Here is a 10,850-nt window from a genome sequence, read left to right as displayed (position 1 = left end):
CTAGTTGATATCTTCCTCTTCTTTCCTTGAGGCTCATTCACACACCCAGGAGGTGTTCTGTCTCCTTCAGCAGTTCGGGTGGATTCTGCACTTGGAGAAGTCCCATCTATGCCCCACTCAGGGACTTTCGTGAAATTCCTTATGTTCTACTGCCAGATGTCCTGAGAGTTGTAGGATAACTGTGAACTCCACCCATGATGCTTGTGTAAAGGGACGTACAGCATGTTCCATTGCAGCTGGATGCCAGCCATGTGCACTTGCCTCAGCATTATTTGGCATGATGCAAAAAGATGGGGGCCCAACCCAAGGCAGAGAGGGTTCCTCTGAGACCTCCTTATCACCGAGATATTCACAAGTCTTGAACTGAATTAATGCCCAGGAGGGTGAGAGACCCCTCTGCACCATTGTAAAAGATGCCTCGACTTGACGCTTCAGTCTAAAGTGAGGCACTAGATGAGGGGGGGCTGAAGAAGAATCTGTCTGAGGGCCTGCTGGGCTCCGCCTGAAAAGCCCGTAGGGCTGGGCTAGAGTCAGGACCTCTGAAGGTCAGGTGGTACTGGGCAGTGTCCGCTACATGCTACACTTGTCTTTAAGTCCCACATATACCAGGTTTAGCGATGATTGGCATGTAGGCAGAGGGCGTAGTCAGTCACAAGCCTGTTTCGCTTCCAACATTCTAGTGGGCAGCCTTCAGCCAGTCCTGTTTTCTTGGCTAACAGTGCTACTCATGGTGGCTCATGTATGCTGAGCTTGGCCATTGCACTGGCTAGAAATATGCAGCACAATTAGCAAAATGACGATGTATAGAAGGGAACTAGTCACATTTTCAGCTGGTGTCTAAGTATGCCATATGCAAGACTGTTCTGTACATTTGATGTGGTTATGCTGTGACCAATCCAGATAGGTTCATCAGAGCTGCAGTTTCAATGCTTTGAGTCACTCTTCCTAAAGTGCTCAGAATAGAGGAAATGCTTAAATAAACATTACAGATGAGTGGAGTCCCTTGGCCCATCAGCAGAAGAGATTGCGTGCCAGAAAAGAGTTATGAAATGAGGAAGGAGGAGAAGGCAACCTGCAAGCGATTTAGGTCAGAAAAGTGAATCCTGTCCCAAAAGAATGGCATTCAAATGCAACCTCTTGCAGCAACAGGAAGGTTGTGAAACGGCCAATGGGAAGGGAGGTTGCACAGCACAAAACGTTAACAGTAGGTAGTCAGGAGCCTGGGGGCGAGCTGGAAATGTACAAACTTGGTACGTTGGTTTCATCATGCAAAAGTGTGCGCAACTGACTAGAATTAAAAAAAACTAATTTTGCACCCACGTCTAACTGGTGGCGTGGAGAGGTCCTGTATGCACGTAGACAACCAGAAAACAATCCTACAAATGCATCTGTGCTAAAAAGGACCGGACTAAGAGCGACTAGGAAAACTGTGAAGCCTGCGCCTATATGGTGCAATATGTATTGCACACGGTAATTACTGGGTGTATTAAACTTCGTTTAAAAATTTGACAGGCCAAAACTTCTGTAGTTAAATAGTTAAAAAAGACCCCACATATATCAGGTCATGTTGATTTTATGGCACCAAAATCAGAACTATTGCCACATTTTCAATGCAATTTTGGAATAGGCCTTAATTATTGCATCCAACACATTTTGAATACCTCAGTGTCCAGTATAATTGGCTGCTATAATCATTTGGCATAAGTGTTCTCAGAACACCTAAAAAAGTACTGATTCATGTTACCAAACCAAGCGCCCTATATAAAATACAGAGTGTGTAAGAAAATGGGTGACCGGTTGAGGGGGTGAAACCCTACTCAAGCACCAACCACAGTTTATTGTCAGGGTGAAGTGACAAGCAAACCCAAATTTAACCTGTGCTTAACACTCTGGTAGCTTGGCACAAAGCAGTCAGGCTTAACTTAGAGGCAATGAGTAAAGTATTTATGCAGCATGTCAAACGGTTATAAAGTGAAATACAACACAAGAAAAATCCCACACCAATTTAGAACAAGCATTGGAAATGCAATAGGTCTCACATTTGCTTAAGTTAGAGCTATTGGCGTTGTAAATGGCGTTGTAAATGACAATGTCTTTTAACTATGTGTGATGGAGTGTATGTTGTGTGTAGAGGAGGGAGGAAAGGCTGTGAGTGGGAGGGAGGCGAGGCTGTGGGTGGGAAGGAGTCGAGGCTGTAAGTCAGAGGGAAGAGATGCTGTTAGTAGGAGGGATAAGAAGTTTTTAGTGATAAGGGGGAGCCTCCCAGTAGGAGGAAGGAGATGCTGTCAGCAGGAAGGAGGAGAGGCTATCAGTGATAAGGGCGAGTCTTTTAGCGGGAGGGAAGAGGGGCGGGGAAACAAACGAAAGAGTAGCAGGTAAAGGGGGTTTGGTATCTGCACAAGCGGGGAAGCTGGTGTAAGAGGCACAGTCACTGGAGACACAAGAGGGGATATGTTAGATGCTGCAGAATATTCAGAAAGAATCGTGTCTCACCAGCTCGTCTCCAGACAGTCTCAAACACTCCTGTTATGTTCACTCAGACATCCTTTCCTATCCGCGTCTTGTCATTGTGCACGTGTTCACCGCCCCCCAAACACACAACACTGCCACTCACCTGTAAACAATTACATTTTCTTTAACCTCTTCTGTGCCCATGACGAGATAGTCTCGTCATGGAGCACGGTCGCGCTGTGCCCATGACGAGACTATCTCGTCATGAAACCCGCCCACTAATGTAACGCCCGGCACAGGAGGGGGAAAGGGCGTGGCACAGAAGGGGTTAACTTATGCCATGTCAATATTTTGACTACTGTATTCCTCATTAACACATTTGCACAGAAATCACAATTGACACTGGAGTATGTGACCATCGTTAGGTGGACTGTGCAAAGAGGCCAAGGATTGGATGACCAGGAAGTCTGAATACGTTTATGTCGCGACACACAAAATGAGAACCTCGCACTGCATTGAGCATCAACCTGAGAGCTCTCAATTGTGGCCTTTTATTGACTTGAAGGCGACGCGGTTTAAAGCATGCATTAAACAAAAGTAATATGCTACAAACAAACAAAATAATGCAAAAGCGCAATACCTTGGAATTAGCTAACACTTTTAACTTTTATTGAATGCAAGATTAAATAGAACATAAAAAGTAAGCAGGAACTAAATTGTTCACGTTGATTACTGTAACATTTTTGTTTTAACAATTATTGTTCCAAAGTCAATTGGTGTTTTTGCCATTACAGTTAAGGACATGAGTATGTTGCCTCCTATAGGAACTCGTTTCAAAGTTCATTTTTAATTACTGCTATGTCTGATAACCGGAAGGACGCAACCCACATAAAACCCTGGGCACACTTCAGCAATAGACCTGCCATTAAAATAATCTTCAAAAGTGTTCATTTGGAGCTACTTAGAAAAAAGAACTGCAGACCAAGCACTAGAACTAGCAGTCACGGCAGCATGGACCCCAGCAGCTGATCAACAACCAGCGCAGTCAGGCAGTGGGAGAAGGCATGCAACACACAACAGATGCTGAAAGAACAGGGGAGCACTTGTCACGATCTCCACATGCTAATATTGCTGCCGGTGAGCTTTGTTTACCAAAAATATCCTTCCAAACTGTCACACAACGTCCCAGGGTCCTTGAAAAATGCATATCGGGCAACCACTTCTTTAAAAAAAAAGTGCTTACCCAATAATTAAAAGACTGCCGCCAGTAAAAGATCCAGTCCGGGTGGGCGGGGCCAAAAGTGGACAGGGTGGTAACAAGGAGGGACTAAGAAGCATCCTTTACAATAGAAAGCCAGCGTTTACCCTTAACTATGACGCAAGCCAATTGGAATAAGGGGCGGGGCTTCAAGTCCCCTTCTCAAAGTGTATTGATGACAATAAGCACTCGCAGAGCGAGGAGTGCATGCACGCTACAGCGCCAGGTCTGCGAGACCTAAAAATAGATTAAAATTTCTTCAATAAATTAAGACCAGAACAACAAAACCGGAGATATGCAATTTTAAAGATTTAAGGTGAAATAGCCTCAAATTGCACTAAGCGTCAACTATGATTCTGGTCGCACCAGATTGGAACAAAGTCACAAGTTCAGGCTCACTGTAATGGAGCATGGGCCAGATTTCAGAGACCAAGTTAGGCTGCTTGAATAATATAACTTAAATCCTTGTTGTAGAGCATTGCAAGATCCCGTGCTGAGGGTGCGTTTAGCACTGTGGTTCCGATGGGCTGAGACAGTGGTGCAGAGTCCTGCATTGAGAGTGCGCCGTACAGCAGCCGTTCTGTGGAGCTGTGGGCTATGATTCGAAGTCTGGCATTGAGGATGTGTATCGCACAGTGGTTACAATGTGGGGCTGCAGGGCCATGCGTTGCGCTGCGGTGGTTCCACTGGGACGACTGCTGGTCTGGCAGAGCACCTTCAGTTCCACTCCCAAGGGTCCGGGGTTAGAATGGCACCTCTTGGTGGACAAGACTCACAGCTGGCAGAATCCAGGGTTCAAATGTGTTCGAGCTTGAGGCTCCGATCAGGAGGCCAGCCAACTAGCCCTTGGAGCCACTCTGGTAGTCCTGAGTTCAAGGTGCAGGTTCAGCCCTTCTCACTCAGGCAGGAAGGCAGCAGGGCAGCAAAGTAACAGTCCTTATGGCAACACATCAGCCCTCCTTCTAAGTCTTACACAGGTCAAGATGTGCCCTGAAGAGTAAGTCTAAGTGTTCAAAATTGATACCTGGTGCCCATTTTGAAGTAGAAGTTTCCAGAGACTTCCATCCCCAAAGGTGTTTGGAATTTGCTCCCTCCCTGTCCTGGCCCAGTATGTCTGGGGACACAAAAGACTAGTGTTAAACACTTTGTGAGGGTGCTCAGGCAGAGCCTTCGTGATGTGCAAGTGAGGTAGGTGACATTTCCACCCTCTTGTTAAGACTAAGTGGCCCATCCTGCCAACACCCATTTCCCGCTGTGCCTCATTGTCTGGGAGCAATACACACACCAAATGCTAGCTACACTTAGTCATGTGACCCAGGAACAAGCTACAGGCACCAAATGTTAAGGACAAGAAATTGGCAGCATTCTTAACGTGGAATTTGCAGAGTTATGTCTTAGAATTCGACTTTACCATTAAAGAGGGTTTTACACCTGTTCCTTATTGAATGTTAGCACATATTATATGTAATAGGTAACCCAGAGTTATCCTATAGGAGAGGCAGGCCTTAAAGTAGTGAAAAATGAATGTAGGAGTTTTTAACTACCAGTACATTTAAAACTTGGAAGCACATGTTCAACTTTTTAAATACACAGCACTTTGCCCTTTGGGCTGTTAATGGCCTTCTCATAGGGGTGACTTGTATGTAAATAAAAAGAAAGTCGCGCCACTCTCCCTGCCAGTTTCAAGGCTCAAGTCTGGCCGAAACCATGCTTTACAAGAGATGAGCTGTTGGCCTTCAACGCAGCAGGTAAAAAAAATTGGTGTATATGATTAGACCCTCACTCCATTCTGGTAAACTCTAAACTAGCCTGCCAAGACTGTGGAGCACTGTTAGTATACGTCGAGTCACAGAAAAATATCACATCTAAGATCACCTCAAAGGTTCAGATACATGTCATCGCGACTGGAAGGAAATCGTGCTGTGCACTTGTAAATGCTTGTTCCCTAGTGAAACACTGTACAGAAGTGTCGGTCTTTGGTGATACCTATGAACCATCTCTGATGTTTGTCACTGAAGCCTGGAAAGACCTTACATCTGGCCCTGATAGGGTAGCAGCTATCCCGAAAGGGTACGCTATCTACAGAATGGATCGACCACTTAAGTGGAGCGGTAGACTTGCCATAATTTATACGGATGAAATGGCGCCATTTTTCTATCCAGCGCCAACACCACTATGTGAGGCAGTTTCTTTCTATATTGAAGTTACTAACATTTAGACTTACAAATCCTTACTGCTGAATCGTCACCCTGGCCCCAGATTGAATTTTCACAGGATATTAGTGGCAGATTACAGTCCAACATTCTCTCAAACAATTACACTGTTTTAGGGGATTTTAATTTTCTCTTAGAGTCACAAACAGACATTGTTAGACCTGGCACCTTGGCGTGAGTCTCCCTTCCTCTTTTTGTCGGTGTGCCTCATGTGTTTTTGTGGTGTTGGCCGCTCAGCGCGCTGTGACACTGCCAACCAGTGTCGCGGTGCAAGTGCTCCCTATGTAAATTGTATATGTTGGTTGGATTCCCTGATTGGATTGTTTGGTTTACTGTCAGACCCCCGTAAAGTGCGCCAGGAGCGCCAGGGCATGTAAATGCAAACACCGCTGTTGGGCTTGCAGCACTGATTGTGCCACCCACAGAAGCGGCCGGTAAAATACGTCTAAGGTCTGCCATCGCAGAACCTGCGTGCAGTCGGGTACTGACATGCTGACTGGCAAGTGCCCACACTTGCCGGTCCCTAAACCTTCCCTTAACTTCATGTTAGTCACCCCTCTGGTAGGCCCACGGGCAGGGTGCGTTGCAAGCATAAGGTAGGACAAGCCTGGATGCGTGGCATGTCCTAGTAGTGAATGACCGCCATCTTGTTGTTCACTACTGTAAGGCTACCCTGTTCTCATAGGCCAGTATGGGCGGCCTGGATTGCTACACCCTATGATCCTAACCGACCCAGGGAACATGGTAGAAGATCGAGTTTAGTATGCCTGAACTCGGAATAATAAGGTACATCTTTTCGTAAGGTTTATTTTAATATTCCGCGTTTGCAAATGCCGCTTTTAGAAAGCTGGCCTTTGCTTGCCTAAACATTTCAGCCCGCCTCTGCGTGATGTGTATCTGATGTCTGGCTGGTATGAGTGACAGGGCTGGGGGAACCCAGCTGGGCAGGGCTAGGTAGCCTGGTGGTGAATAGGACGATCGACAGGTAGATGGGTGGGAGGAGTGCTCCTAGGCTCTGAATAGGACAGTGCTCTGCCACCTCAATGCCGGCTCCGCCCCCTGTGGAGCGTCTGAGGACTCTGCCCTGCACTCTGAAAGGAGAAGCCTGCATCGCGTAAACAAAGTGCTCAGAAACCGGACTGGACTAGGCAAAGGACCCCCTGGCCTGGGAGAACAAAAGATTTGCTGTATAAATGGAGGAGCCCTGCTCCTAAGAAACTAGATCCGCTTTTGACCAAGAAGAATCTCTGCCTGAGGAGGAGGCACCGGGAAAGCTGTAGGAGGAAGACTGTCCCTATCCTGGGGGATTGGCCTGCAGTGGTGACCTTGCTGCCAAAGGGGAGAAGAGAAACTGTTGCTGAAGACTTTGCTTTATTTTTACTTTCAAGACTTGTGCTTTTCCAAAACGATCTCCAAGGGCTTGGAACTGAGCTTGCCCCCTGAACTGAGCCCCAGGACCATTGGGCTCTACCTGATCTTCACTCGCCTGCCGCTGGACTGTGGTGTCCTTTCCCTCGCCGGAGCTGTGACCCTCGTGCCTCAGTCCCTCCCTGAGCCGTGACCAGGACTGCTTAGCCGCCCCCGCCTTGGGAAGAGCCTCGCTCGATCGGAGCCGCTCCCCCTATGCTGTGCTGGGCTGCCCCTGTCACCTCGCTCGCCGGAGGCTCGCTGTGCACCTTCACCCTCCTGCCGGAATCGGCGATTGTGAGCATCTCCAAGCCTCGGACGGCCCGGACGTATCTGCGTGCCCGGCTGCCCCGCTTTGTTCACCCGCCACCTGCAACACCCGCTCTTGTCGTGAGCCTGAAGATCAGACCCCCATCGTGAAGTGTGGGAACCCCGGACGCCGCCTCGCCCTTCTGTCGAAGAGCCGCTGAAATCCCGCACCCGCCTTTGCGTCAAGAAACAAGGTACTGTACTTACGAACTCGACCGCTAGCTCGCATCGGATCCAGGGTCCGCAACGTTCTGATTTCCCTGTCATCTACCGTGTGCTTCCCGGTCGCCGCTTCAGCACGGAGTGCACTGAGGCCTACAGTTACCTTGTGCCCGCCTAAAGAACTTTCCGTAACAAAGAGAACTTTACCGTATCCCTAAGAATTGTGGCCCCATCAGTTCATCGTTACTGGGCCTTGTATTTGAATCTGCTGAATCTACATAAAAGCTATTTTTATATACTTCCTGATTGGTGTCCGTTCGTGGTGCATGCAAGGGGTTTACTGTATGTGTAATTGCATTTGCTTAACCGTGTACGCCTGAGACTTAGCCTAGACTGCTCGCGCCACGCACCTAGAGGGTGAGCAGGGGTTATTCTGGGGAGTCATCCTTCGCCCTGACAAGAAGTAAAGGGTCCCTGCTTGTTGTGGGTTCACACCTGCGTCAACCAGAGCCCCCTCATTTCTAACATTGGTGGCAGCGGTGAGGATTTACGGATTTGCATTTGTGGTTTGCGTATAGTGAATCACTGATCACCACGTAGTGAAAGCAGACCAGTAACACAGCCACAAGACTAGAAATTGTTTCTGTTTTGCCAAGAATCTCCGTTGATTAAACCATGCCTGGTTCACTTCCCGCCGGAAGGGCAGCTTCTATCATCTCTGGATTTGAGGACATAGATTGGGAAGAAGACGCACTTCAGAATCATACCAATGAAGAATTGAAAGGTTTTTGCTCCAAGTTCAGGATGGCCCAAAGTGGATTAAAAAACAAGGCCCAACTCGTGAAGGCGCTGAGGGCCTGGTATGAGTCAAAGGCGCCAGAGAATCAGGTGGAAATGGTTCCACCAGAAAGTGTCCATGAGTTTGGCAGAGGCCTGTCGCCAGAAGAATTGGCAGACAGGGCAGCAACCCGGGCACACGAGGTGGAGATGGCAAAACTTCATGGGCGAATGGATATGGAAAAACAAAGGTTAGCCATGGAAGAAAAGAAACTACAATTAGAGCATGACATGAAGCTGAGGGAGTTGGAGCTGAAAGCAAAAAGTTTGGAGCTTAATCCCTCTGGTGGCAGCACACCGCCAGTACCGGCGGAACCAAGAGTTTATATTCCCAAGGATGTAGTGAAGGAGTTCTTCAAGAATGACGACATCGGGCAGTGGTTCAGAGCCTACGAGGTAGCCATGTCTTCCCACCGTGTCCCTGAGAGAGATTGGGGAGCGGGGTTGTGGGGACGGTTCCTGAGTGAAGGGCGGGACACACTGTTAGATTTACCTGCTGATGTTCATAATTCTTATGCCCATATGAAGGAAGCATTGATGGCTAGGTATGGGTTGACCCCTGAGTTATATAGACAGAGGTTTAGGGGTTGCACTAAGATTCCCAATAGTACGTATGTGGAGTATGTGACTTTCTTTTGCAGAGCGCTGGATGGTTGGGTAAAGGGTAGTAAGGTAAATGATTATCAAGGGCTTCTTGATTTAATGGCATGGGAGCACTTGTCCAGTAATTGTTTTCCTGAGCTACGCCAGCACCTGATAGATAGTAGGCTGACTAACCCTAGGAAGCTTGCTGAGGAGGCAGACCGCTGGGTCAGTACCAGGGTCCACAAGGGTACCGTGGGAGATTCCGCCAAAGGTGGGCAGGGTCCCCAGCAGAAGAGTGGGGGGGACAGGGGTAAACAGAAGCAGTTCAAAAAAGGGCCCCAAAATAGTCCCCAAGGGAACCAAGGGAAGGGTTCTCAGCCTCCCCCACCCCAGAAACCGACCGGGGCCCCGACAGGTCCTCCTGTTCAGAAGGGGCCCGTAAGATGTTACAGGTGTAACAATTTGGGGCATTTTGCCTCTGATGTAAAGTGTCCGTTGTTTGGTAAACCAGCACCCACTGGTGCTCCACCCCGGCAGGTGACTAGTGTAGCCTTGGGGGAGAAGAGGGATGTCCAAGGTGGGTGGGGTCCCGCAGAGATGTCCCTGGTCTCGCTAGGAGACCGTGAAGTGGTCCCTCCAACCCAGCTGCCTGAGAACACTAAGAAATACAGGCAGTGGGTGACCATAAATGGCCATAGGGTGGAAGCTCTTAGAGATACAGGAGCCAGTGTGACAGCTGTCAGGTGTCACCTGGTGTCTCAGGAGCAGGTGGTCCCCAATGCATTCTATCCCGTTGTTGCCGCTGACAACACCGAGAGGCACTGCAAGGTGGCTCAGGTTCCCTTTGAGTGGGGGGGGTCTCTGGTACTCTTCAGGTAGCTGTGAGGCCCGCCATGCCTGTAGACTGTTTGTTAGGGAACGATTTGGAGAGCTCACCTTGGGCTAAGGTGGAGCGGAGTGCTCACCTGGAGATGTTGGGTATGCCGGATTGGGCGTGTGTCACCACACGGTCCATGGCAGCCAGTAGAGGGACTCAAGAGGTCCTGGAGCCTGAGAGGGAGGCCCAGGAACCGGCCTCAGAGAGAAGGAGCAAGGGGCGCGGGAAGCCGGCCCCTGAAGTTCCCACGGTCCAGGAGGAAGCAGACCTCGAGGGGGATGCCCTGGAGCCTACAGGGGAACAGATAGCTGAACTGGGAGACCTGCCGGAGCTGACCCATTGGCAGCAGGAAGGGGGTCCCTCCAGGGAGGACTTTTGCAAGGCACAGAAGGAGTGCCCTTCTCTCATAGGTATGCGGCAGCAGGCTGCAGACCAGGCCGCAGGTGATCAGTCAGGATCGCATTTCGTTTACTGGGAGAACGACCTCCTATATACAGAGCCTAAGGTTGCTGAGCCTAGGTCAGCCCGTGCGCTGGTGGCACCCCAGGACTTCAGAGCCTTCCTACTGGGGCTGGCTCACGATGTGCCATTGGCAGGGCATTTGGGGCAGGACAAGACCTTTGAAAGGCTTGTCACCCACTTTTATTGGCCTCAAATGCGCAGGAGTTCGGACACTCACTGCAGGACATGCCAGACTTGCCAGGCAAGTGGAAAGAGTGGAAGGAAGCAGAAGGCTCCACTCCAGCCATTC

This window comes from Triturus cristatus, chromosome 7 (genome assembly GCF_964204655.1).
Source record: "Triturus cristatus chromosome 7, aTriCri1.1, whole genome shotgun sequence".
NCBI classification, from domain to species: Eukaryota; Metazoa; Chordata; class Amphibia; order Caudata; family Salamandridae; genus Triturus; species Triturus cristatus.
This window is presented reverse-complemented; position numbering follows the sequence as displayed.